The sequence below is a fragment of the Nyctereutes procyonoides genome, unplaced genomic scaffold (assembly GCF_905146905.1).
Source record: "Nyctereutes procyonoides isolate TBG_1078 unplaced genomic scaffold, NYPRO_anot_genome, whole genome shotgun sequence".
NCBI lineage: Eukaryota > Metazoa > Chordata > Mammalia > Carnivora > Canidae > Nyctereutes > Nyctereutes procyonoides.
The window spans coordinates 61,104,688-61,130,299 of record NW_026575020.1 but is presented as its reverse complement, the minus strand read 5'-3'; the positions used below and the strand labels follow the sequence as shown (position 1 = coordinate 61,130,299).

The 25,612-nt window shown below is 51.2% G+C and overlaps 1 long non-coding RNA gene and 1 pseudogene across 2 annotated transcripts in view; one reads left to right on the top strand and one right to left on the bottom strand.

The window, feature by feature from the left end:
• LOC129504650 (uncharacterized) overlaps positions 1-5,306 on the top strand; it is a 6,690-nt gene extending 1,384 nt beyond the window's left edge. The window contains exons 3-4 of one of the 2 annotated variants that reach the window (XR_008663395.1): positions 1,249-1,290; positions 4,871-5,306. This is a non-coding gene — a long non-coding RNA (uncharacterized LOC129504650). The remainder of the gene's footprint in view (positions 1-1,248; positions 1,291-4,870) is intronic. The other variant, XR_008663393.1, reaches the window with a different exon arrangement.
• The window catches only part of LOC129504646 (protein LYRIC-like), a 40,720-nt pseudogene that overhangs the window by 108 nt on the left and 15,000 nt on the right, over positions 1-25,612 (bottom strand).

Below are 25,612 nucleotides of genomic sequence, written 5' to 3'. Positions count from 1 at the left end.
GAGGCCAGCGGTGTACACGAAGAGCCTTTCGATGGACTGCTGAATGGACTGGATCTGCGGCTTCGGCTGCGAGCCTTCTTGGATGGTGACGGAACAGGCGAGGACAGGACCGGACACCCCGCAGGCCCGCCCGAGGGCCTGCTTGGAGCGCAGGAACACGTAGGGCACGTTCTTCTCTTCACGCGCGCGCAGGCAGCAGCGGAAGGTGCGGGATGATCTCCAGGGGCTCGGCGTCTGCAGCCAGCCATCGGGATGAACTCAGAGATGCCTCTGTTGGAGGGTTTTGGTGGCTTCGTGAGCTCCTTTCCGAAGCTGCTTGTAGTTACAGGACTGCTGAACAAGCGTCCAGGAGTTTCTTGGTGAGGTTGGGCGTCTGCCAGGGGGTAGGCCTTCGGATTTACATCAGCTTCAGTCATCTCTGCGTATCCGGGGTCCCTGTGGGTTTCCTGTAAAAAGACGTGTCCTGGGAGCTATCTATCACCGTCACACTTCATATGGATAACCAGCTTTCTCCCTACCCACCCCCACCCCCACCCCCAACCCAACCCAACCCCCGAAACCCCCCCCCCCCCCCCCCCCCCCCGGCCGGCGCGGCGCCGTTGGGGTGGGCGGTGGCATGTGCTGTGCTCCCGTCAAGGTTTGTGGGCCTGGAATGGTGGCGATCGAGATAGACCCCTCCGCCACCTCATTACAAAGAAACAAGACACGCGTGGTGTCTCGTTAGACCCACAGGCACAGGAAAGAAAAGGAGAACTACTTATCCCCTTGTTCCACCGGGACCGACCCGGATGCCGGAGGGTCCAGGCCCCGAGGGACGGGCGTACTCAACTTTGCTGTGAACTCAACGGATTAGTTAAGTTGTGCCTCTGAGGATTTGTCCACGGAAACTACTTCAAATGATCGATTTTGTCTGTCTCGTGTACTTTTCCTTGTTACGAGCAAGCAGGTTAAAAAAAAAAAAATGAAAAAAGGTCTATAGGTTAAACTTTTACAATAGCTTCCCAAATCTTTGGTGACCTGGAACTTTGAAGGTGTAACTAGCTTAATTGATAAATTGGGTTCAGTTCATCGGACACCTGGCGTCTGTCTTTCCAACAGAAGGTAAAATACTAAAGTGTGAGTCAGTAAGACACCCAAGGTGGTTTTTTTCTTTTGTGGTGTTGTGTTTTCCTCCCCCACCCCTTGCCCTTTTCTTCCTTCCCCCCTCCCCCCACCTCAGTTCTTGTGTTTCTCTTTTGTCTGATTCAGGAAACCTGCAGATGCCTGGGTGTGTTAGTAAACGTGTTTCAGGTGTGTTTGTTTCTCTTTTCCTTCCTCTTTTTTTTTTTTAATTTTAGTTCACAATTCATGAGACACACACACACACAGCGCGCGCGCGCGCGCGCGCACGCGCACGCACACGCACGCACACGCACGCACACACAGGCAGAGGGAGAGGGAGAAGCGGGCTCCCTGCAGGAACCCCTGATGCAGGACTTGATCCCAGGACTCCAGGATCACGCCCTGGGCCGAAGGGCAGGTGCTAAACCGCTGAGCCACCCAGGGATCCCCTGTTTCGTGCTTCCTTAACAATTGTATCATACAGGGCAGCCCGTGTGGCTCAGCAGTTTTACTGCCACCTTCAGCCCAGGGCGTGATCCTGGAGTCCCGGGATCGAGTCCCACGTCAGGCTCCCGCATTGGATCCTGCCCTGGGCCCCTCTGTGTCTTTGCCTCTCTCTCTCTCTCTCTCTCTCTCTCTCTCTCTCTCTCTGCTAAACCAGAGAATCTTAAAAAAAAAATGGTGTCCTAGCCACCGAGAGTGCTTTAATGGGGAGCGCTCCTGGGCGAGATTCCATGACTTGGAGGGGTGGCCAGAGTCCGGGGTTGGGGACTGTTTAAGCCTTCTTGGTTCGGGCTCTGGATCCGGGCGTGTCCCTTAGACAAGGGAACAGTGTGTTAGGTGATTGGCTGGGGGTAGGGGGGTAGTATCAGAAGATGGGGAGGGGGAGGGCAGGCGGTGTGGAAAGTCCTGGATGGAAAGTTTCGGTTTCCCATCTAGGCCGACCTTGGTTGGTGGTCAGGGCTGCTTTGACGGGAAGATCAGCCATGACCCAGTTTGAGATGTCCGCCATTTTGGGTGCCCCTGTCTCAGCCAGCCCAACAATACACACACACACACACACACACACACACACACACACACACACACACACACACGTGTTTCTAAAAACTATTACATGGGATCCCTGGGTGGCGCAGCGGTTTGGCACCTGCCTTTGGCCCAGGGCGCGATCCTGAGACCCTGATGAATCCCACGTCCGGCTCCCTGCGTGGAGCCTGCTCTCTTCTGCCTGTGTCTCTGACTCTCTCTCTAAATCTCTCTCTCTGACTATCATAAATAAATACATTTTTTAAAAAAATAAAAACTATTACATGTATTCATACATTTGACAATCTAAGGATTTCTGGTACGATAGACAATGTGCCCCCAGAGACTGAGGTTCCTAGGAGTTAACAGTCTGCCGCCTGGGTGGCTCAGCGGTTGAGGGGTTGAGCATCGGCCTTTGGGTCAGGGCCCAATTCTGGGGGGGGGGGGCGGTGTCTGAGTCCGGACCCATTTCCACATCTGGCTCCTTGTGGGGAGCCTGCTTCTGCCTATGTCTCTGTCTCTGTCTCTGTCTCCGTCTCCCTCCCTCCCTCCCTCCCTCCTCCCTCCCTCCCTCCCTCCCTCCCTCCCTCCCTTCTCCCTTCACAAAGTTCTCTCTCTCTCTCTCTCTCTCTCTCTCTCTCTCTCTCTCTCTCAAAAAGTATAAAATAAGTACAATTTTTAAAAATCTGCCACATGGAATCGAGACTACTGGTTAACGATAAGGAAAACAACCTCTGTGTGTGAGATAGTAGGAGACGTGTAGAATTAGATACAAGGCATGAAAATGCGGGTGGTGGTGGTGGTGGTGGTGGTGTCCTGTGGTGGTGGTTAAAGAAAATGAATCTGTCCTGAAATGACTCTGTGTCTCTTTTTTTTTTTTTTAAAAAAAAAAAAAAGATTTTATTTACTTATTCATGAGAGACACAGGGACAGGCAGAGACAAGGGAAGCAGGCTCCATGCGAGGACCCTGATATGGGACTGGGTCCCAGGAGTCTGGGATCACGCCCTGAGCCGAAGCCAGATGCTCAAACGCTGAGGCACACGGGCGTCCCAAAGCCTGGCTATTTAGAAAGAACGCTTAAGACTGACGGAACGGAAAAAGAAATCATAGGAGGGATTTCTGAAGGGGATTTTTGAGATTTGTTTTTTGTTTTCTGTTTTTTGGATTTTATTTATGTATTCATGGGAGAGAGACAGAGAGAGAAAGAGAGACAGAGAGAAGGAGAGAGACAGAGACAGACAAAGAGAGACAGACAGAGAGATAGAGAGAGGCAAAGAGAGACAGAGACAAAGAGAGACAGAGAAAGAGAGAGAGACAGACAGAGAGAAGGGGAGAGAGACAAAGAGAGACAGACAGAGAAAAAGAGAGGCAGAGAGATAAAGAGAGACAGAGACAGACACACAGAGAGACAGAGACAGACAATGAGAGACAGAGAGATAAAGAGAGAGACAGAGAAAGAAAGAAAGAGAGACAGACAGGGGGAGGGAGGGAGAGAGAGAGAGAGAGAGAGAGAGAGAGAGAGAGAGAGAGAGGCAGAGACACAGGCAGGGGAAGAAGTAGGCTCCACGTGGGGAGCCCGATGGGTCTGGATCCCAGGACCCCTGGGATCAGGCCCTCAGCCAAAGGCAGACCTTCCACCGCTGAGCCACCCAAGGCGTCCCAGAAGCAGACTCTTTGAAAAGTAATTGTAGGCGTGGTCAGGACGGACTGAGATTGGGAGAAGTGGGTTTTACTAGTACACTGGTGTACAACTGAGATTTGGCTCTTCTCTCCGCTAAAATGACGAGATTCTCTTGCATTGGTAGTCTACTCTTGATAAGAGTGTGAACAGAGAAGAAAAGACAAAGACAATGTGCTTTTTTGTTTGGTTGGTTGGCTTGGTTTGGTTTGGTTGGGTTTTTTTTGGTTTGTTTTTTGTGTGTGTGTGTGTGTGTGTGTGTGTGTGTGTGTGTGTGTGTGTGTGTGTGTTTCTACCTTTACCTGCCCAGAACAGCAGCAAGGTTTTTAGATTCCTTTTTTTTTTTTTTTTTTTTTTTTGGTTGTGGTTGTTGTTTTTTTTTTTTTTTTTTTGTTATTTACTTATTTATTTTATTTTTTGGATTCGTTTTTATCCGGTCTTCCCCTACGTAAGAGTGAAAACTTCTCCACGCAAAAGGAGCTTCATTTTGGGGACAACTCTAAAAGCACCTGTAGAACCTCCTAGGGGCCACCTTGGCGAAAGAGACACGGAAGATTTCCGTTTTGTTATGATCCGTGATCCCTTGTAGGCATGTGCCTTGAAAACTTCTGAGATGTTTTCGGTTGGCTGGTTGGCTGCCTGGCTGTCTGTCTACGGGTTCCTCCATCCGTTCGTGGATTCTCAGCGGATCCCAGAATGCCGAACCCTAAATAGAGTCTCTTGACTACTATAGGTCCTTTACTTGTTATGGGAAGGCACATGAGAAGCACTGTCAGACAAAGAATCATAAGCCCTCTTAGATTATATTGCCTGAGTGAATGCTGCCGGTGTTCCAAACACGAAATGAAATTCCTAAACTTGTAACGTGTCCTGGTAGAGTGCCATCACTCCACATTCCAACTGTTTAAATGCTCTGCGTGCGTGCATGCGTGTGTTGTGTGTGAGTGTGAGTGTGAGTGTGTGTGTGTGTGTGTGTGTGTGTGTGTGTGTGTGTGTGTGACAGAAACTGGTCGGATTTTCCTCTCGACTGCATTATAATGAATTCCCATCGGGTCTTTAGGCACGTCCCTCCCTCCGTGGGTGACCTCCCCTTCACGTGCAGCTGTGGTTCGGAAGGTCTTGCAACAATACGGTCCGCCTTTCAGAAGATTCGCGGAAAGGAGTCTGGACGAATCCCGGTGTCTGGTCACCCTGAGATCGTCCAACTACATACAGTAGGAGTTGCCAGAACTAATGAAAAAGCTGCATGGAAACCGAACAGAAAGGAACAACGTGGAACTGAATGAGTTCCACGAAACCCGGAACAGAGTTCAGAAACTCTCAGTGAGTCATCTTCCCTTTTTTTGGCGATTGTTAAATCCTCTTCAGAAGGTCGGTGGGAATCCGTTCTCATTGTAACCAGACACCGTTGGAAGGATCCGCTGTATCACCGAGGCCTTCCCTGAGTAGAATGGCATCTGTTTTTCTTTCTTTCGACCTCCCCCGGTCCCCACGCCCGCCGCCCCCCCCCTCCTCCCTCCCTCCCTCCCCTCCCCTCCCCTCCCCCCCTCCCCCCTCCCCCCCCCCCCCTCCCCCCGGGGCCCCCGGGGTCCCTTTGTCAAAGTGATCTCTACTCCCAACGTAGGGCTCGCACTCAGGACCTGGAGGTCAAGAGTCGTGCTCTCTATTGACCGAGCGGGCCAGGGGCCCCTGGAATCGCATCCTAAGACTCAGATAGGATCAGACAGCCTGGAGACACTCAGATCCACTTCTCGGGAGCCCAGCCGAGCCCCTCGGAAACCCTGAGCCTGACACCTTCCTTCCAGAGGTCGCCACGGCCTCACTGGGCGAGTCAAGAGTGCCACCTCCTGGCGGACGAAACCGAGAGTCGGCTGCTTAACCCCAGCGAGTCTCCCAGGTTGCCCCTACAAGGTGCTTGGAAATGCTGAGGCTCAACGACACCGGAACCACAACAACCGGAAGAACAGAAAAAGAAGAGCAAAAGAAATGCTGAAGTTCTTCCTTCTGGCCTTGCCTTTACGGGGCGTGTGCCGTCTGCGACCACGCCTGTCTCCGCGGACAGGAAGAAAAGAGTCCAGATGACTGAACCGGGGTTCTGCACTCTGCGGACCACAGGAACCCCCTCCAGCCTGACCCAGGAACTCCCTTACTCTGAGCCAGGGACAGGGGGTCTTGTTTTGTGTTTCGGTTGTGGTCCAAAAGACAGGCGTCACCTACGGTGGAACCTTGTAACCCTTTCTAAGCCTAGAGTCGCTCAGCGGCATTACATACGTTCACACATCCTCCTCCTCGCCAAGTTATCTTTCCATTCCATTTTTTTTTTTACTCTCTTTTTTAAAATTTTTTAAATTTTATTTATCTATTTATCTATTTATTCATTCGTTTATTAACCATTAGCCAAGAGGGGAAGGGCTACAGAAAGGGAAGGGCTTTATTTTTTATTTTTTTTTTAAAATTTTTTATTTTTATTTATTTATTTAGAGAGAGAGAGAGAGAGAGAGAGAGAGAGAGGAGAGCAGAGACACAGAGAGAGGGAGAAGCAGATGCAGCGGAGAGAGAGAGAGAGAGGTCTCCAGATCACACCCCAGAGCAGAGAGAGAGAGAGAGAGAGAGAGCAGAGGGCACAGACAGAGGGAGAAGCAGGCTCCATGCAGGGAGCCCGATGTGGGACTGGATCCCAGGTCTCCAGGATCACACCCCAGGCTGCAGGCGGCGCCAAACCGCTGCGCCACCGGGGCTGCCCTCCATTTTTTTACTCTTAAGTTTAATTTCTTAAACTGTATTGATCGGCACCCGATCTCTGCCTCTCTCTCTCTCTCTCTCTCTCTCTCTCTCTCTCTCTCCCTCCCTCCCTCCCTCCCTCCCTCCCTCTCTCTCTCTCTGTCTCTCAAATAAATAAATAAATAAATAAATAAATAAATAAATAAATAAAATCTTTAAAAAATAAATGAATAAATAAACTGTATTTATTCACGGGAGACACACAGAGAGAGGCCGGGACGCAGGCAGAGGGAGAAGCAGGCTCCACGCGGGGAGCCCGGTGCGGTGCTGGATCCCCAAAACGCCGTGATGACGCCCGGAGCCGAGTCGAAGGCAGACGCTCAAACGCGGGTATGCCACCCGGGCACACCTCGTCCGCACCTCTTCCTTCCCACCGCCACCCACGGTCTTGCCCGTTCCTTCGTCGGGTTCCCACACACACAGGACCTCGAGCTCCAGGTCTATCCCTAGACACACCCTAGGATCCCCAACTAGGGAATAGGTTCAGATGGGACCGATGCTCGTGTGACCCTGATCCTGTTTGAGGACTGTCCTCGGTTGCTGTAGCGGTGGCGGCGAGACAAAGGGTCTCTCTCCACACACCGCACAGGGCGTCGCGTCACGTCGTGGGGAGATGACGCGGGAAGGACGGGTTTCGGTTGGCGGACATTTCTACATCCCATCTGGGAACGGCTCCCACCCTCCCGTGGCCCGGATCTGTAGGAGTGAGGGCAGCAGGAAGCCTCCCATGGATGACATTTGCAAGTGCGCCCTTGCCTGGGGCCGGAGCCGGGGCCGGAACCGGAACCGGGACCGGACATGGAACAGGTGCAGCCTGGGTGGTTCGGAAGGCAGGCGCCTGCAGGACCGGCGGCCAGCGTGTGAGGGTGGGCGCGTGGGCGGGTGGGGGGCATGCCCCGAGTGGGGCAGATGTCCCCATCCCAAGGAGGCGGAGGAGGAAAGCCACCCCAAGGCCCCTCTTTGGCGCCCGTCCCGTGTCAGGAAACGCTACTGACCCGGGTGGATCCGGACCAGGCTGCGTCCCAGCTGCCCTGGGATCCCACATTCCTCACACCTGGACTCACCGGTGTGGGTGTGGCGCCTGCCTTTCCGGCTCTGCCTGCCTGCCTGCCTGCCTGCCTGCCTGCCTGCCTATCTCTGCATCCAACTCGCAACTTTCAGTCGGTCCGTGAGGTTGGGGGCTTCGGCTCTCTGGGTCTTGCTAGAACCCAAACAGAGAAAGACAGACGTTTGCCATACGATAGATAGATACCACTTTCAAGTAAGCGTCTGTGAAATGATTAGGGAGGAAGGAAATTCTCAGCCTTGAACGTTTCTGGGCCCTGCTCCATTGGCTTTCACACTGACCCAGGGCCAAAGGGCTCACAGAAAACTCAGCACTAGTTGGGCTCTATCTCCGTGCCACTGAATGCACGTTGCCTGTCTGCCTCCCCTAAAAAGTCAAGCAACGGGGACGCCTGGGTAGCTCCGTGTTCAGCATCTGCCTTGGGGTCAGGTCATCATCCTGGGGTCCTGGGGCCCTGACTCCCACTTGGGCTCCCCGCGGGGAGCCTGCTTCTCTCTGCATCTGTCAATGCCTGTCTCTGTGTGTCTCTCATGGATAAATAAAGAACATCTCTAAAACAGGAAAGAATGAATGATTAATTAAAAGGACTGACTGACTGAACTGATCGACTGACCGACTGACCGGCTGAATGAATGTATACATAAGCAAGCCAGGAAGCAAGCAAGCAAGCAAGCAAGCAAGCAAGCAAGCAAATAAATGAACAAATGAAATCGATGAAGGGGTGCGTGGCTGCTGGCTGGCACTGTCGGTGGAGTGTGGGACTCTATATTTCTCGGTTGCGAGGATGAGCCCTAACCTGGGTGTAAACATCACATACACCTAAAATCTTTTGAAAATAAAAAAAAAAAAAATTAAAAAAAAAAAAAAAAAAGAAAAAGAAAAAGAAAAAGAAAAAGAAAAAGAAAAAGAAAAAGGTGGGCAGCCCGGGTGGCTCGGCGGTTGAGCGCCGCCTTCAGCCCGGGGCCTGATCCTGGAGGCCCGGCATCAGAGTCCCACGTCCGGCTCCCAGCATGGAGCCTGCTTCTCCCTCTGCCTGTGTGTCCGACTCTCTCACTCACTGTGTCTCAGGAGAAAATAAACAGAATCTTTACAAAAAGGAAAAAAAAGTTGTTTTGTTTCGTTTTGTTTTGTTTTGTTTCGATTGGATCGATCGATCCGCTAAAAGGCAACCTGCCAAAACTGACGATGAGAAAACGGAAGAAAACCTTCCTGGTTCCCATAGAGTTCAAGCCCTACAGCCTTGCCCGTACCAAGATCAGAGAGTAAACTGTCCACTCTCTACGGCGCCCCTCCTCCCGAGGACGCCCCAGCTCCTTATGGAGCATGCACACGCACGTGCACGCGCACGCAGAAAAGCGGGGCGAACCGAACCAGACCCTAGAGAACCCTGCAGTGAAGGTTGAGCACACGACCCACCCCCCCCACACACACACACACACACACACACACACACACACACACACACACCCCGCTAGCCACAGGAAACTCTGGCAGGCTACCCCTGGGCTGCTTAGGGGGCCTATACTTACTTGCAAGTGCTCACTGACCTGGGACACGTGGAAGGGGAACCTGAGGCTCAGATGGCCCGATGGGTGAATGGGGTGCTTTGCTCATGCTTGAATGCTATGCTCTCCACGATTAGAGAAAGCTGGCAATGAGGCCAGCCCAGGGACCAGAACCTAACCTAGGAATCCCTCTGGTTCCATCAGTAATGTCCCGACTGTTGGTGAGGAACCAGTGCTCAGCTCGCTCGGGGAGACAGAGGCTCTGGTCTTCTTCGGGTTGGGTTGTTGCTGCGGCTTTGGGTATCTTTGCAGGAAACCGGCCTCTTCTCTTTCGAAATGGAAACCAAAGGATGGATGGGGTCCGGACGCGGTCACGCTCGCTGCCCACTGGAGTTGTTGTCACCCAGCCAGGGGGAGATCGGAACATCGGGTCTTTCGTGACCTCTCCACAGATAGGAGTGAGACCAAGGCTATATACTTTGTTGGCATCTCGTCTGTGTCTACGTGTCCCTATGGGTTCTACGAGGGAGAGGTTTCCTCTACCTCCGGATGCCATATATATATATATATATATATATATATATATATATATATATATATATTTTTTTTTTTTTAATTTATTATTTATGATAGTCACAGAGAGAGAGAGAGAGAGAGAGAGACAGAGAGACAGAGAGGCAGAGACACAGGCAGAGGGAGAAGCAGGCTCCACGCACTGGGAGCCCGACATGGGATTTGATCCCGGGTCTCCAGGATCACGCCCTGGGCCAAAGGCAGGCACCAAACCGCTGAGCCACCTAGGGATCCCTCTCTGGATGCTATATTGCTAACATCCCTTGGTAAAGGAACTGTAGCTTAGGAGTTCAAAGGCCAGCGCGGGTAAAAATCGGGAACAGGACAGCTCGGAGAGATAAGGACGAGTGCCAATATTTCACAAGTTCCCACGATCTGGGATGAAGTTCTGTTCCTTTGTTCGTTCGTTCGTTCGTTCGTTTCGTTCGTTCGTTCCTTCGGGACCCCTGGTTTATCAGCGGTTAAAGCCTCTGCCTTCATCTCAGGGCCGGATCATGCGGGTCCGGGATCCTTTCCTGCATCTGTCTCTTGCGGGGACCTGCTTCTGCCCATGTCTCTGTCTCTGTCTCTCTCTCTCACACAGGAATAAAGAAACAAAATAGTTTAAAAAAGGAAAGATGCTGGGTCTCGCACTCTCTCCCTCCCCCCTCCTCCTCCCCCTTCCCCCTTCACACAGTGCTCTTCTCTCTGAAAGGAAGTTAATATATTACAATTTTGCAAAAGCCTGCCAATGGAATGGAGACTACTGGAGAACGATAAGGAAAACAACTCCGTGTGTGACAAGTAGGAGACGTGTAGGAAACGTACAAGGCGTGAGAATACATGTTTTGGTGAGGGAAAAGAAAATAATTCTGTCCTGAAATGAGCCTGGCTATTTTTTTCTTTTTAAAGATTTTATTTACTTATTCAGAAGGAAGGGAGGGAGGGAGGGAGGGAGGGGGAGGCAGAGAGGAGAGAAAGAAGAAGGCTCCATGCAAGGAGCCCGATATGGTATGGGACCCGATCCCGGGAGTCAAAAAAGCCAGATGCTCAAAGGACGACGACCAGCCACCAGGCATCCCAGAGCCTGCTTCTTTAGACAAAGAACACTTAAGGCTGAATCTGAACAAAAAAAGACCATTGTAGAAGGGGTTTCTGAAGGAAACAACTAGGGAATTTCTTTAAAGTTTTTATTTATGTATTCATGAGAGACTCACAGAGAGAGACACAGAGACAGAGACAGAGATGCAGAGACACGGGAGGAGGAGAGAGAAGTGGGATCCACGCAGGGAGCCCGCTGTGGGACTGGATCCCTGGCCCCCCGGGATCACGCCATGAGCCAAAGGCAGAGGCTCAACCACTGAAACACCCAGGCGTCCCGGAAGCAGATTTTTTTGAAAAGGAATTGTATGCATGGTCAGGACAGACTGAGATTGGGAGAAGTGAGCTTTACTAGTACACTGGTATAGCATTAAGACTCGGCTCTTGTCTCTGTTAAAATGAAGAGATTTCCTTGCGTTGGTAGTCTAATCATGGCAAGGGATTGTGAACAGAGAAGAAAAAATATATATTATTATTTTCCCTCTCCAGACCAGCCAGGTTTTTATATTCCTTTTTATCCACGGATTACCTCCGTGAGAGAGTGAAAACTTCTCAATATTAAAGGAGCTACGTTTTGGGGACAACTCTATAAGCTCCTGTGGAATCTCCTAGGGCCACCCTGGGGAAACAGATACTGACGTTGTTTTCAGTTTTGTCATGACCCGTGATCCTTTATAGGCCCGGGCCTTGAAAGCTTCTGAGATGTTGGTTGGATGGATGGATGGATGGATGGATGGATGGATGGATGGATGGTTTGTGTATCTGGCTGGTCGGCTGGCTGCCCGGCTGTTTGCTGGTTCCTTCATCCGTTCATGGAGTTTCAGCGGATCCCAGAAAAGTCTCGCCTTAAGTTGAGTCTCTTGGCTAACATAGGTCGTTTACCTGCTATGTGAAGGCACGTGAGAAGCAGCGTCAGACAAAAGAATCGTAAGCCTTCTTAGATTATATTGGTTGCGTGAATGCTGTGGGTGTTCCAAAAGCGACATAAATTCGTAAAGTGGTAACGTGCCCTGGTACATTGTTAAAATGCTGTGTGTGACAAATCATAATCCGTTTTTCTTCTCGACTGCCCTCTAGCCAACTCTCCTCGGGTCTTTAACCACGTCCACCGGTGACCGCCATGTCATGTACAGGTGTTCTGATGCTCTTGCAAAAACAAACAAACAAAACACACACACACACACACACACACACACACCACGCACGCGCACGCACACACATTTATTTATTTATTTATTTATTTATTTATTTGTTTGTTTGTTTGTTTGTTTATTTATTTATCCCAGATTCCAGAAGAACCACGCAAACGACTTTTGACACATCTCAGTTTCTGGTCACCCTGAGATCATCGAACAACAGTATTAATTGCCAGAACTAGTGAAATAGCTGCATTTACCCAGAACAAAACCAGGGACGCCTGGGTGGCTCAGTGGTGGAGCCTCTGCCTTGGGCTTGGGGCATGATCCTGGAGTCCTGGGATCCAGTCCCGCATCGGGCTCCCTGCATGGAGCCTGCTTCTCTCTCTCTCTCTCTCTCTCTCTCTCTCTCTCTCTCTCTCTCTCTCCCTCTCATACATAAATAAAATCTTAAACAAACAGAACTAAAAGGAACAACGTGGAACTGAAAAGAGCGAAAGACAATGATGACCGGTTTCTTTGTGTTTTTGTTTTTTAAAGATTTTGTTTAGTTATTCACGAGAGACACAATGAGAGAGAGGCTGAGACACAGGCAGAGGGAGAAGCAGGCTCTGCAGGGAGAGACCGATGCGGGACTCCAGGATCACACCCTGAGCCAGCCAAAGGCAGCCGCTCCCACCACTGAACCACCCAGGCAGGCGTCCTGATGACCCTTTTTTAAGGACTCTTGTTCAGATCACTGCTGATCCCCTCATGTTTGCTCTTCCAGTTTGAAGGAAACTTTGTCTGTAGAGATATCTATACCTTAGAGAAACTTTAGGAACGTGTGAGATTGTAAACAAAATCCTTATCCTTGGGCAGCCCGGGTGGCTCAGCGGTTTAGCGCTGCCTTCAGCCCAGGCCGTGATCCTGGAGACCCTGCATGGAGCCTGCTTCTCCCTCTGCCTGTGTCGTCTCTGCCTCTCTCTCTCTCTCTCTCTCTCTCTCTCTCTCTCTCTCTCTCTATCTCTCTGTGTGTTTGTGTCTCTCATGAATAAATACATAAAATCTAAAGAAAAAAAAATCTTTAAAATCCTTATCTTTTCTCCCTACCTGTGACCCATCAGTGGTTCAGAAACTCTCAGTGAGTTATCTCTTTTCTTTTCTTTCTTTTCTTTTTCTTTCTTTTTTTTCTTTCTTTCTCTTTTTCTAACGAGAGAGTTGTCTTTCTTTTATGGCAATTGCCAATCATCTGCTTGAGGTCTGTTCGGTGGGAATACGTTCTCATTGTAACCGGCCACTGTTGGAAGAATCCCTTGTATCACCAAGGCCTGCCTTCCTTGAGTGCAATGGCATCTGTTTTTCTTTTCTCTCCTCTTCCTCCGCCGACCCCCGCCCCCCCCCCCAGGTTTATTTTTCAGAGTGATCTCTACTCCCAACGTAGGGCTCGCACTCACGACCTGGAGGTCAAGAGTCCTGCTCTCTACTGACCGAGCGTGCCAGGGGCCCCTGGAATCGCATCCTAAGACTCAGATAGGATCAGACAGCCTGGAGACACTCAGATCCACTTCTCGGGAGCCCAGCCGAGCCCCTCGGAAACCCTGAGCCTGACACCTTCCTTCCAGAGGTCGCCACGGCCTCACTGGGCGAGTCAAGAGTGCCACCTCCTGGCGGACGAAACCGAGAGTCGGCTGCTTAACCCCAGCGAGTCTCCCAGGTTGCCCCTACAAGGTGCTTGGAAATGCTGCGGTTCTTCCCTCTTGCCTTGCTTCTGCAGGGATGACGACACTGACCACGTCTGTCCACCTGGTGAGGAAGAAACAATTCCAGGTGGCTGAACCCTGGGTTTTCCACACTGCGGACGACAGGATATCTCCCCCCTCCCCCTCTACTCGACCTGACCCAGGAATTCCCTTACTCTGAGCCAAGGACAGGGTGGGGTGGTGGTGGCGGGGTCTTGTTGTTGTTGTTGTTGTTGTTGTTGTTGTTGTTTTTTGTTTTTGTTTGTTTTGTTTTCCCAGTTGTGGTAAAAAGAAAAAGAGACGTCACCTACAATGGAATGTTGTAGTCGTTTCTTTCTTTCATTTTTTTTTTTTAACATTTTATTTATTTATTCATGAGAGACACAGAGACAGAGACGCAGGCAGAGGGAGAAGCAGACTCTATGCAGGAGCCTGACGTGGGACTCGATCCGATCCTGGGTCTCCAGGATCAGGCCCCGGGCTGAAGGCAGACGCTAAACCGCCGAGCCACCCGGGGATCCCTGGACCGCTCAACCCGCTGAGCCACCCAGGCGCCCCATACACACTTAAGTTATTGAGAGAGAGTTCCTTCCTTCCTTCATTTTTCATCATCTCTAGACCCAACGTAGGGCTCGAACTCACAACCCTGACTGCAATCGAAAGTTGAGTGCTCTTCTGACTGAGGGGGCCTACGGGGAGAGGGGGGGGGGGGGGCGGCGGGGCGGCAGGGGAGCTTCTGCCCTTTCGTGTTTTCAAGCTCAGAGTCACGTTTCCTTTTGTCCGGGAGGGCCCCCACCCCCAACCCCTCCGTGCGGAGGTGCCATCTGTCGGGATGGTTCATGTTTGTCCATCTTCCTTATTCCTTTTAGTAGACAGAAGGTGGCTTGTGACACAGCCGGCGACTACTTCGAATGAGACTGAGGATTTCCCTTGGGAAGTGGGTGCGAGAGAGGGAGGACAGGTCGATGGGGAACCAGGAAACTGTTGGCCCGTCGCTTTAGAGGAAAGAGTGTGCTTGTTGGGCCCTCACCCAGGGTGGGTGAGTCAGAACTGTCCCTGGCCAGGCCTCCCTTAGTCCTTCGCCCTTATCACTCCATGCCTGTGTTTGGCCTCTGGACCCTAAGACACCGCGGTCATGTGTTTAACTCCCCATCAGATTCACCAGACCCTGCCATGCCACGCCCTCCCAGGCGCACCCCCACCCCTGGAAGGCATTAGAGTGGGATGGCATCCTCCACATCCAGGATTGATTCCCAAAGGGTTTATTGGGGTTTCCTGGGTCAGGAAACCAGGAGGGGTCGCTTTTGGACCCCAAACAATGTGAGTTCTTCATACATCCTCTTTGCCCTTCTCTTTCCCCCTCCCCCTCCCCTCCTCTTCTCTTTTCTCTCTCCCCTCCCCCACAGTTTGGGAGCCACAGCCTGAGGGTTGGGGGAGGTGCAGAAAGCCATTCAATGGAGAGAAGTTCCAGGCTCGGACTTTAACAGACAACCATGTGCATTTGAATGAAATGATTGAATGAGGGCCATTGGAATGGATGGCCCTGAACCTCCTTCGGCCACACGCCACCCTCCATCCCCGCCCCGCCCCCTACCAACCCTGAGTCCTCTGGTGGATTTGGGAATGGAAGGCCTGTGTGTGTGTGTGTGTGTGTGTGTGTGTGTGTTTTAATTATTCATTCATTCATTCATTTATTTATTTATTATTTATTATTTATTTATTTATTTATTTATGATAGTGATAGTCAGAGAGAGAGAGAGAGAGAGAGAGAGAGGCAGAGACATAGGCAGAGGGAGAAGCAGGCTCCATGCCCCCACGTGGGATGCAGTGCTCCTGGGTCTCCAGGATGGCGCCCACAGCCCAGGCAGGCGGACTCCAGCGCTGTGCCCCACCCAGGGATCCGCTTTCCTCTAAGGACAGGAAGGTCTCCCACCCGCGGAAGGCGCGGGGCCCCTCGGCTCCTGAGCCCCATTGATTTCTGTTGCATGTTCTGTTGTTTAAAGTTGCCAGTTGCTGTGAGAATGCACGGCCGGCTCGTTTCTTAAAAAGGCCGGAGTCTCTGTGCACGGGGTGCGGAACACCCCACAGGACCCCTTCTGAAATACTTGCACTCAAAGGGTTCTTTCACCTCGTCCACCGACAGACAACAGCCCCCCATCCACCCCATTGCCACAGATACGCCGCACACAACAAAACTCAGCTGGCCTCCTTCGGGACCTCCATGTACTTTCCAGAGTCACTGTCCGGACATGCCTTAGGCTCAAGGACTTGATGCTGTCTCCCTTTCTGTGGCACGGTCCCATCCCCCCTAGGCCCAAGCTAGAATTGCATGACCCACTGGGCCAGGAGCTGGGCCTACGGACAGAGTGACGTGACCGCCGGGGGAGCACTGTCCATTTGAAAGGACCTCAGGCCCAGGCGTCTGCAAATAAGCGCCTCCCTGGAAGTCGGGGGTGGCATTCACATGCCTCTGATGAAATCATTGCCGGGAAACTCCAGCATCTGCCGGCTTGTCCATGGTCGCCTGGGTCTCTCTGCTCGCCTGACCCTGCCCAACTGGCCGGAGAAATTAGACCCCATCCCGTGAGAGCCCGAATCCGATTCCTCTGCTCACCCCCACGACAGACAGAGAATATGTCAGGTCTGTGCCCGCCCATCCCTTTCTCCGCCACGGCAGAAGAAAATGGGCTGCCCCCCTCCCTTCTCCTGTCAAAACTCAAGGCCCAGCAGGAGATATGACTTGGATACGAAGGAAACCAGATTACTGCAGCATGGGGACTGAAGCTCGGAAGGTAGTCATGAGCGCAGGCGCACAGGCACCCACGCACGCACCCACACACACACGGACGGCCAGCGCGCACACGGACCAGCTCAGCCCGCCTACCCGCACGCCGGGACGGCCAGACACAGAGGCAGAGACACAGGCAGGGGAGAAGGAGACTCCATGCATGCAGGGGCCCGCTGTGGGACTCGATCCCAGGACCCGGGATCACGCCCTGTGGCGCTCAGCCGCTGAGCCACCCAGGCTCCCTACCTGGAGACACTGATAGAGGACAGCAGCACAGCAGCACGCAGCAGCAGCAAACGTCGTAATACCCAGGCACACCGCCGCTCAGCAGCCGCCGGGCCAGTTACCTGCTGATGCGCTCCTTTTCAACCTAGGAACCTCGAAGCACACTCCAGACCTGCCCCTGGAAGGTGCCTGGAGGAGCGATGGAGGGAGTGAATGACATTCACACTTCACAGGACAGGAAACCCTAACAAAATGGATAATTCCCCAGAAACAGATTGTGTTAGATCAGAAGGAGAGGTGAGAGAGAGACGACGAGAGAGGGAGAGAGAGAGAGAAAGAGGACCTGGGTCTTGCTGTCAGACCCTCGGCTGCAGACAGACGTGGAGGCTTCACACGACCTTCCTGCGGGTGCCCTTAGACTAGGACATGGGGGGGGGGTGCAAGAGCCACTGAGAGGGGGCCCCTCCTGGGAAAGAAGTCGGGGCCCAAGCGGAGCCGTGCTCTGGATCCTGACCTCCTTCTGGGCCCTCTCCCTCGCCGAGGTTTATGACCCTCCTTAGACTCCTCCCTGCATCCGAGCCACCAGGACACGAGCTTCTTTAGACGTCGGGGCCTCAGGGTTGGGCTCTGGTTTTCCCTCCCTGCCCCCTGAGACCACTGAGGTTGTCCTGGGCCCAGGCCTGTCCCCTAAGAAGGGGAGGCCCGGGCGCCCAGGGCCCACGCCGAGGGCGGGACCGTCCCTCGTGGAGGACGTCTCTGGGCCCAGGAGTGGAGCCGGGGCGATCCAGAACAGGTCCCTGACATAGTCCGCTTGGAGGTTTGTCCTGAAGCGAGCACTCACCTTCGACGTCATGCTTTATTAGTTCATCCATTTATTATTCGTTAAGGATTTTATTTTTATGTCCTCTCTACACCCAACATGGAGTTCAAACTCACAGTCCTGAGATCGAGGTCCCCCGGCCGGGCCGGCCAGGCACCCCAGGGCCATGTTTCTCATCTCTTTGCTGGCTGGCCTATCTCTGCACCCAACTGGGACATCGAGTCCATGACGGGGGAGCTTTAGCTCCCTCCGAACCCGGCACGTTCTCGCTGTATCCCCATCCCCTGCCTCTCGATGAATAGCATCCTTCGTGGATCTGTCAAGGGTCGAAGCCCTGAAATGCAACCAAATAAATCGGCAGTCAAACGACTCCTGGTCGAGGAAATGGCCAACTTGTCAGTGTGGCGCCTCTTTGCTCCCGGGGGGCTCTGGGCACCCTTTAACATCGATCAGGGTCCCAATGACCGTACCTCGACGCGGGGCTCAGTTTCTGCCCGAGCACAGGCAGCTCGCGGCTTCAATTAATACCTATCAATCAATCAAAGGGAGCCTGGTCGCTCGGTGTGGTTCATAAGAACACGCGACCCTTGTTCTTGGGGCAGAGAGTTCAAGCCCCATGTGGGTGTAGAGGTGACAGAAAAATAAAATCTTAAAAAGAAAATCAATCAGTCGGTCCCGGAGGGGGAGACACAGCCCCGGATCCCACAGGGGCAGGAGCCCGCTGACGGGTCTACGCACAGTATCCCGGGAAAGCAGAAGGAGAGGCAGGGGCACAAAGTCAGAACTTCCAGAAGTCTGCTAGAGTGGGGGAGACGCCGGCCTTGCAGTGCTCGGGAGGCGAAGTGGGGGCGGCCCCTGCCGGCGACAGGGTGGGACTCAGGATCCCGAGGGTCCCAAGGACGGTGCCCCAGTTTGGCGTGGCGGTTCCCAGCCCCCAGGAGCGGCGACCCCGCCGAGAGCCGCGGGACTAGGGCCAGCTGTCTGCCCTGTGTGGGAGGCAAACTGCAAACCCCTGTGCAGTCACGGGGCCCCGAGCATGGGCCTGCTTCAGCCAGACCCTCTGGGAGGCGCACGGTCCCTCCGGAGGGCAGCCGCGGTGTGGAGGTTTGAAACTCAGTCACTTGTCCGAATCGGACCAGGGGAAACAAACATAAAAACAAAGCATCGCGAACCCAGGCAGGGTGAACGCAGATGTGATTTCTGAAGCGGCGGAGGCCCAAAGTGAAGATTCAATGAAGGGCGGGATGCTCCGCCCAGGCCAGGGGACCTTAAGGTAGCCAAATGCCTCGCATCCCCTGACTCAGAATGGATGCTCGGGGACATTCCACAGCTACCGCCAGCCAGCAGGAAACCACAGCCCCGCCTCCGACCTTGGGTGCATCTCACCCGAGGAAAGGTGCATCACTCCTGAGGCAGGTCTATAGCCCTGGAGGAAGGTGCGAGGTGTAAAGACGTCAGCACCGCGGCCCCCGGCGCCCCTCCAGACCCCGCTGCCGGGGTGGACCGACTGCAGGCCGCCGGCTGAAATAGCTCCTTATCGCTTTTTGGAGCATGCGAGCCCCTCTGTACTTTGGGCTTGAGGCCGCATTTCTGCGCGGGCCGGGCGCGACCAGACTTTAGGGGACCCTGCATTTTAATTTTTATGTATATACCTTATATATTACTTATTGACTGTTTACTTTCATCGTACTTTGAGCTGAAAAAGGAAGCCACAAAGCCTAAACCCTGCACACACAAATACTCAAGATGAGAGCAGAAATAGACAATACAGAAACAACAAAACAGTAGAATGGAATAGCACCTGGGCTGCTTCTTCAAAACACTTAACAAAATGGATCAAGCCCTAGGCAGCCTCATCAACAAGAAAGAGAAGGGACCTTCCCTAAATAAAATCACAAATGAGAGAGGAGAGATGGCCCAGAAAAATAAGACGATTATAAGGGAATACTGTGAAAGGTTATACACTAACAAACTGGGAGACCGGGAAGAAATGGACAAATCGCAGAGAAATGTGCAAACGAGCAAAACCAAATAGGAAGAAATAGAAAATCTGTGATTATGACAGACCCATAACTAGCAAAGGCATTGAATCAGCAAGGCACCTGGGTGCCTCGGTTGGTTGAGCATCTGCTTTGGCTCCAGTCAGGATCCCGGGGTCCTGGGGATTGAGTCCCACATCAGGCTCCCTGCATGGAGCCTGAAATTTTCTCTCTGCCTGTGTCTCTGCCTCTCTCTGTGTGTCTTTCATGAAAAAATAAATAAAATCTGCTTTTAAAAAAAGGAAAGATGAGACAGGATGGAAATGAATCACAAACGAGAGAAGAGAAATAACAACAAACAAAACAGAAATACCAACGATTATAAGAGAACATTATGAAAAATTCTACGCCAACAACTTAGAACCTGGAAGAAATAGATCAATTCCTAGCAATGGATAACATAGCAGAAATGAAAAAGGAAGCAATAAGAAACTGGAACCCAAAAATCTCTATCAAAAGCTGCTAAAACTGATAAATTCAGTAAAAGACACAAAGTGAACTTGCAGAAATCTGTTGCGTTTCTATGCACCAATAATGAGGCGGCAGGAAGAGAAATTGAGGATTCACTTCCATGTAGACTAGCACCAAAAACACTAAGATACGTAGGATTGAGCCTAACCAAAGAGGTGAATGCCCTGCACTATGAAACACTGATGAAAGAAACTGAAGATGACACAAACCAATGGAAAGGCATTTCATGCTCCTGGATTGGAAGAACAACTATTGTTTATATATTTTTTAAATATTTTATTTATTTATTCATGAGAAACAGAGAGGTAGAGACACAGGCAGAAGGAGAAGCAGCTCTCCATGCGGGGAGCCCGACGTGGGACTTGACCCTGGGTCTCCAGGATCAGGCCCTGGGCCGAAGGCGGCGCTAAACCGCTGAGCCACCCGGGGTGCCCTGTTGTTTAAAAGGCTATATACTACTCAAAGAAATAGATAACACAACAAAAATGAAAAAGGAAGAAATAAGAAACTGGGACAGACAGATAACCAGCAAAGAAATTGAATCAGCAATCAAAAATCTCCCAACAAAGTCCAGGACCAGAGGGCCTTCCCGGGTCAATTCCACCAGACATCTAAAGAAGAGTTAACATCCATTCTTCTCCAATTATGCTCAAAGCAATCTACACATTTCATGAGATCCCCATCAACATAGCTATGGTATTTTTCACAGAACTGGAACAAATGATCCTAAAATTTATATAGAACCGCAGAAGATGGGCTGCCCGGGGGGCTCAGCGGTTTAGCGCCGCCTTCGGCCCAGGGCGTGATCCTGGAGACCCGGGATCAAGTCCCATGTCGGGCTCCCCGCATGGAGCCTGCTTCTCCCTCTGCCTGTGTCTCTGCCTCTCTCTCTCTCTCTCTCTCTCTCTCTCTCTCTCTCTCTCCCTTCTCTGTGTATTCTCATGAATAAATAAATAAAATCTTTAACCAAACAACAACAAACCACGGAGGATTGAAAATAGCCAAAGCAGTGTTGAAAAAAACCCAAAGCTGGGGTTTCAGATTTCAAGTTCTATCACCGAGCTCTAGTGATCCAGAGTATGGTGCGGGCACAAGAAGGAGAGCCTTAGATCAATAGAACAGAATGGAAAACCGGAACAAGACGCACACCTGTAAGTCTATTTTCAATGAATCTTCAACAAAGCAGGAAAGAATATCCGATGGCAAAAAGACAGACTCTTCAACAAACGGGGTTGGGAAAACCAGGCAGCCAAGTGCAGAAGAATGAAACAGGACCACTTTCTTACACCATGTAGGTTAAAAATAAATTCAAAATGGATTAAAGACCTAAATGTGAGACCTAAAACCATAAAAAGAAGAAAAGATAGGCAGCAATGTCTTTGACATTGGCCATTGGATCTTCTTTCTAGATATGCCTCTGAGGCGAGGGAAACAAAAGCAAAAATAAACTATTGGGACTTCATCAAGTTGAAAAGGTTCCGCACAGTGGAGGAAACAACCGTCGCTACGAGGCAACATACAAAATGAGAGGAGATATTTGTAAACGACACAGCTGATAAAGAGTTAGTGTCCAAACTAGATAAAGCAAATATAAATCTCAGCATCCTAAACGCAAATTACCAACTGAAAACGGGCAGAAAACATGAATGGACATTGTCTCTGACGGGACATCCAGATGGCCACCAGACGCACGGAAAGTCACTCAGCATCACCCATCACCAGGGAAATGCAGACCCAAACCACGATGAGACGTCCCCTGACAGCCGTCAGAATGGCTAAAATTCACAACACGAGAAACAACGGGTGTTGGTGAGGCTGGGGAGAAGGGGGAGCCCCCTTACACTCCTGGTGGGCATGCCTGGGACCAGGTGCGGCCACTGTGGAGAACGGCGTGGAGGGGCCTCAAGAAGTGAAACGTAGAGCGATCCTACGATGCCGGAATTGCGCAGCAAGGTACTTGCCCCAAGGATACAGGAGTACAGTTTCGAAGGGGGACGCGCAGCCCAGTGCCTGTGGCGGCGGCGTCAACGGCAGCCGAACAGGAGACACGGCCCAGGCGTCCACCGACAGATGAGTGGGCACAGACGATGGGGGAAATACAGTCACTGCGACGTCACTCGGTCATCAGAAGGGATGGAATGAAGCCATTGACAACGATGTGGAAGAACCGGAAAGGACTGACGCTAAATGAACTAAGTCAGAGAAAGACAAATACCATAACGTGTGGATTTTAAGAAACCAATCAAACTGGCAAAGGGGCGGGGGCGGGGACGGGGGGGGGGGGATGAGAGAAGTCAACCAAGAAACACACTCTTAACCGTAGAGAATAAAGTAATAGATGCCAGAGGAATGGGGCAGTGGATAGGGAAATGGGGGATGGGGATGACGGAGGGCACCTGTGACGAGTACCAGGCGTTGTAGCCAATGGTTGAATCACTACGTGGTACACCTGAAACTATATTATACCGTGTTAACAAACGGGAATTCAATTAAAACTTTAAAATGACAATTGTTAGTATTGATGGAACGGGTGGGTGCGCACAGTGAGATGCAAACAGAAAGGAGGGATCCCTGGGTGGCGCAGCGGTTTGGCACCTGCCTTTGGCCCAGGGCGCGATCCTGGAGACCCGGGATCGAATCCCACGTCTGGCTCCCGGTGCGTGGAGCCTGCTTCTCCCTCTGCCTGTGTCTCTGCCTCTCTCTCTCTCTGCCTCTCTCTCTCTGACTATCATAAATAAATACATTTTTTAAAAAAATAAAAAAATAAAAACTATTACATGTATTCATACATTTGACAATCTAAGGATTTCTGGTACGATAGACAATGTGCCCCCAGAGACTGAGGTTCCTAGGAGTTAACAGTCTGCCGCCTGGGTGGCTCAGCGGTTGAGGGGTTGAGCATCGGCCTTTGGGTCAGGGCCCAATTCTGGGGCGGGGGGGGGGGCGGTGTCTGAGTCCGGACCCATTTCCACATCTGGCTCCTTGTGGGGAGCCTGCTTCTGCCTATGTCTCTGTCTCTGTCTCTGTCTCTGTCTCCGTCTCCCTCCCTCCCTCCCTCCCTCCCTCCTCCCTCCCTCCCTCCCTCCCTTCTCCCTTCACAAAGTTCTCTCTCTCTCTCTCTCTCTCTCTCTCTCTCTCAAAAAGTATAAAATAAGTACAATTTTTAAAAATCTGCCACATGGAATCGAGACTACTGGTTAACGATAAGGAAAACAACCTCTGTGTGTGAGATAGTAGGAGACGTGTAGAATTAGATACAAGGCATGAAAATGCGGGTGGTGGTGGTGGTGGTGGTGGTTAAAGAAAATGAATCTGTCCTGAAATGACTCTGGCTTTTTTTTTTTTTTTAAAGATTTTATTTACTTATTCATGAGAGACACAGGGACAGGCAGAGACAAGGGAAGCAGGCTCCATGCGAGGACCCTGATATGGGACTGGGTCCCAGGAGTCTGGGATCACGCCCTGAGCCGAAGCCAGATGCTCAAACGCTGAGGCACACGGGCGTCCCAAAGCCTGGCTATTTAGAGAAAGAACGCTTAAGACTGACGGAACGGAAAAAGAAATTATAGGAGGGATTTCTGAAGGGGATTTTTGAGATTTGTTTTTTGTTTTCTGTCTTTTGGATTTTATTTATGTATTCATGGGAGAGAGAGACAGAGAGAGAAAGAGAGACAGAGAGAAGGAGAGAGACAGAGACAGACAAAGAGAGACAGACAGAGAGATAGAGAGAGGCAAAGAGAGACAGAGACAAAGAGAGACAGAGAAAGAGAGAGAGAGACAGACAGAGAGAAGGGGAGAGAGACAAAGAGAGACAGACAGAGAAAAGAGAGGCAGAGAGATAAAGAGAGACAGAGACAGACACACAGAGAGACAGAGACAGACAATGAGAGACAGAGAGACAGAGAGATAAAGAGAGACAGAGAAAGAAAGAGAGACAGACAGGGGGAGGGAGAGAGAGAGAGAGAGAGAGAGAGAGAGAGAGAGAGAGAGAGAGAGGCAGAGACACAGGCAGGGGAAGAAGTAGGCTCCACGTGGGGAGCCCGATGCGGGTCTGGATCCCAGGACCCCTGGGATCAGGCCCTCAGCCAAAGGCAGACCTTCCACCGCTGAGCCACCCAAGGCGTCCCAGAAGCAGACTCTTTGAAAAGTAATTGTAGGCGTGGTCAGGACGGACTGAGATTGGGAGAAGTGGGTTTTACTAGTACACTGGTGTACAACTGAGATTTGGCTCTTCTCTCCGCTAAAATGACGAGATTCTCTTGCATTGGTAGTCTACTCTTGATAAGAGTGTGAACAGAGAAGAAAAGACAAAGACAATGTGCTTTTTTGTTTGGTTGGTTGGCTTGGTTTGGTTTGTTTGGGTTTTTTTTTGGTTTGTTTTTTGGTGTGTGTGTGTGTGTGTGTGTGTGTGTGTGTGTGTGTTTCTACCTTTACCTGCCCAGAACAGCAAGGTTTTTAGATTCCTTTTTTTTTTTTTTTTTTTTTTTGGTTGTGGTTGTTGTTTGAATTTTTTTTTTTTTTTTTTTTTTGGTTATTTACTTATTTATTTTATTTTTTGGATTCGTTTTTATCCGGTCTTCCCCTACGTAAGAGTGAAAACTTCTCCACGCAAAAGGAGCTTCATTTTGGGGACAACTCTAAAAGCACCTGTAGAACCTCCTAGGGGCCACCTTGGCGAAAGAGACACGGAAGATTTCCGTTTTGTTATGATCCGTGATCCCTTGTAGGCATGTGCCTTGAAAACTTCTGAGATGTTTTTGGTTGGCTGGTTGGCTGCCTGGCTGTCTGTCTACGGGTTCCTCCATCCGTTCGTGGATTCTCAGCGGATCCCAGAATGCCGAACCCTAAATAGAGTCTCTTGACTACTATAGGTCCTTTACTTGTTATGGGAAGGCACATGAGAAGCACTGTCAGACAAAGAATCATAAGCCCTCTTAGATTATATTGCCTGAGTGAATGCTGCCGGTGTTCCAAACACGAAATGAAATTCCTAAACTTGTAACGTGTCCTGGTAGAGTGCCATCACTCCACATTCCAACTGTTTAAATGCTCTGCGTGCGTGCATGCGTGCGTTGTGTGTGTGAGTGTGAGTGTGTGTGTGTGTGTGTGTGTGTGTGTGTGTGTGACAGAAACTGGTCGGATTTTCCTCTCGACTGCATTATAATGAATTCCCATCGGGTCTTTAGGCACGTCCCTCCCTCCGTGGGTGACCTCCCCTTCACGTGCAGCTGTGGTTCGGAAGGTCTTGCAACAATACGGTCCGCCTTTCAGAAGATTCGCGGAAAGGAGTCTGGACGAATCCCGGTGTCTGGTCACCCTGAGATCGTCCAACTACATACAGTAGGAGTTGCCAGAACTAATGAAAAAGCTGCATGGAAACCGAACAGAAAGGAACAACGTGGAACTGAATGAGTTCCACGAAACCCGGAACAGAGTTCAGAAACTCTCAGTGAGTCATCTTCCCTTTTTTTGGCGATTGTTAAATCCTCTTCAGAAGGTCGGTGGGAATCCGTTCTCATTGTAACCAGACACCGTTGGAAGGATCCGCTGTATCACCGAGGCCTTCCCTGAGTAGAATGGCATCTGTTTTTCTTTCT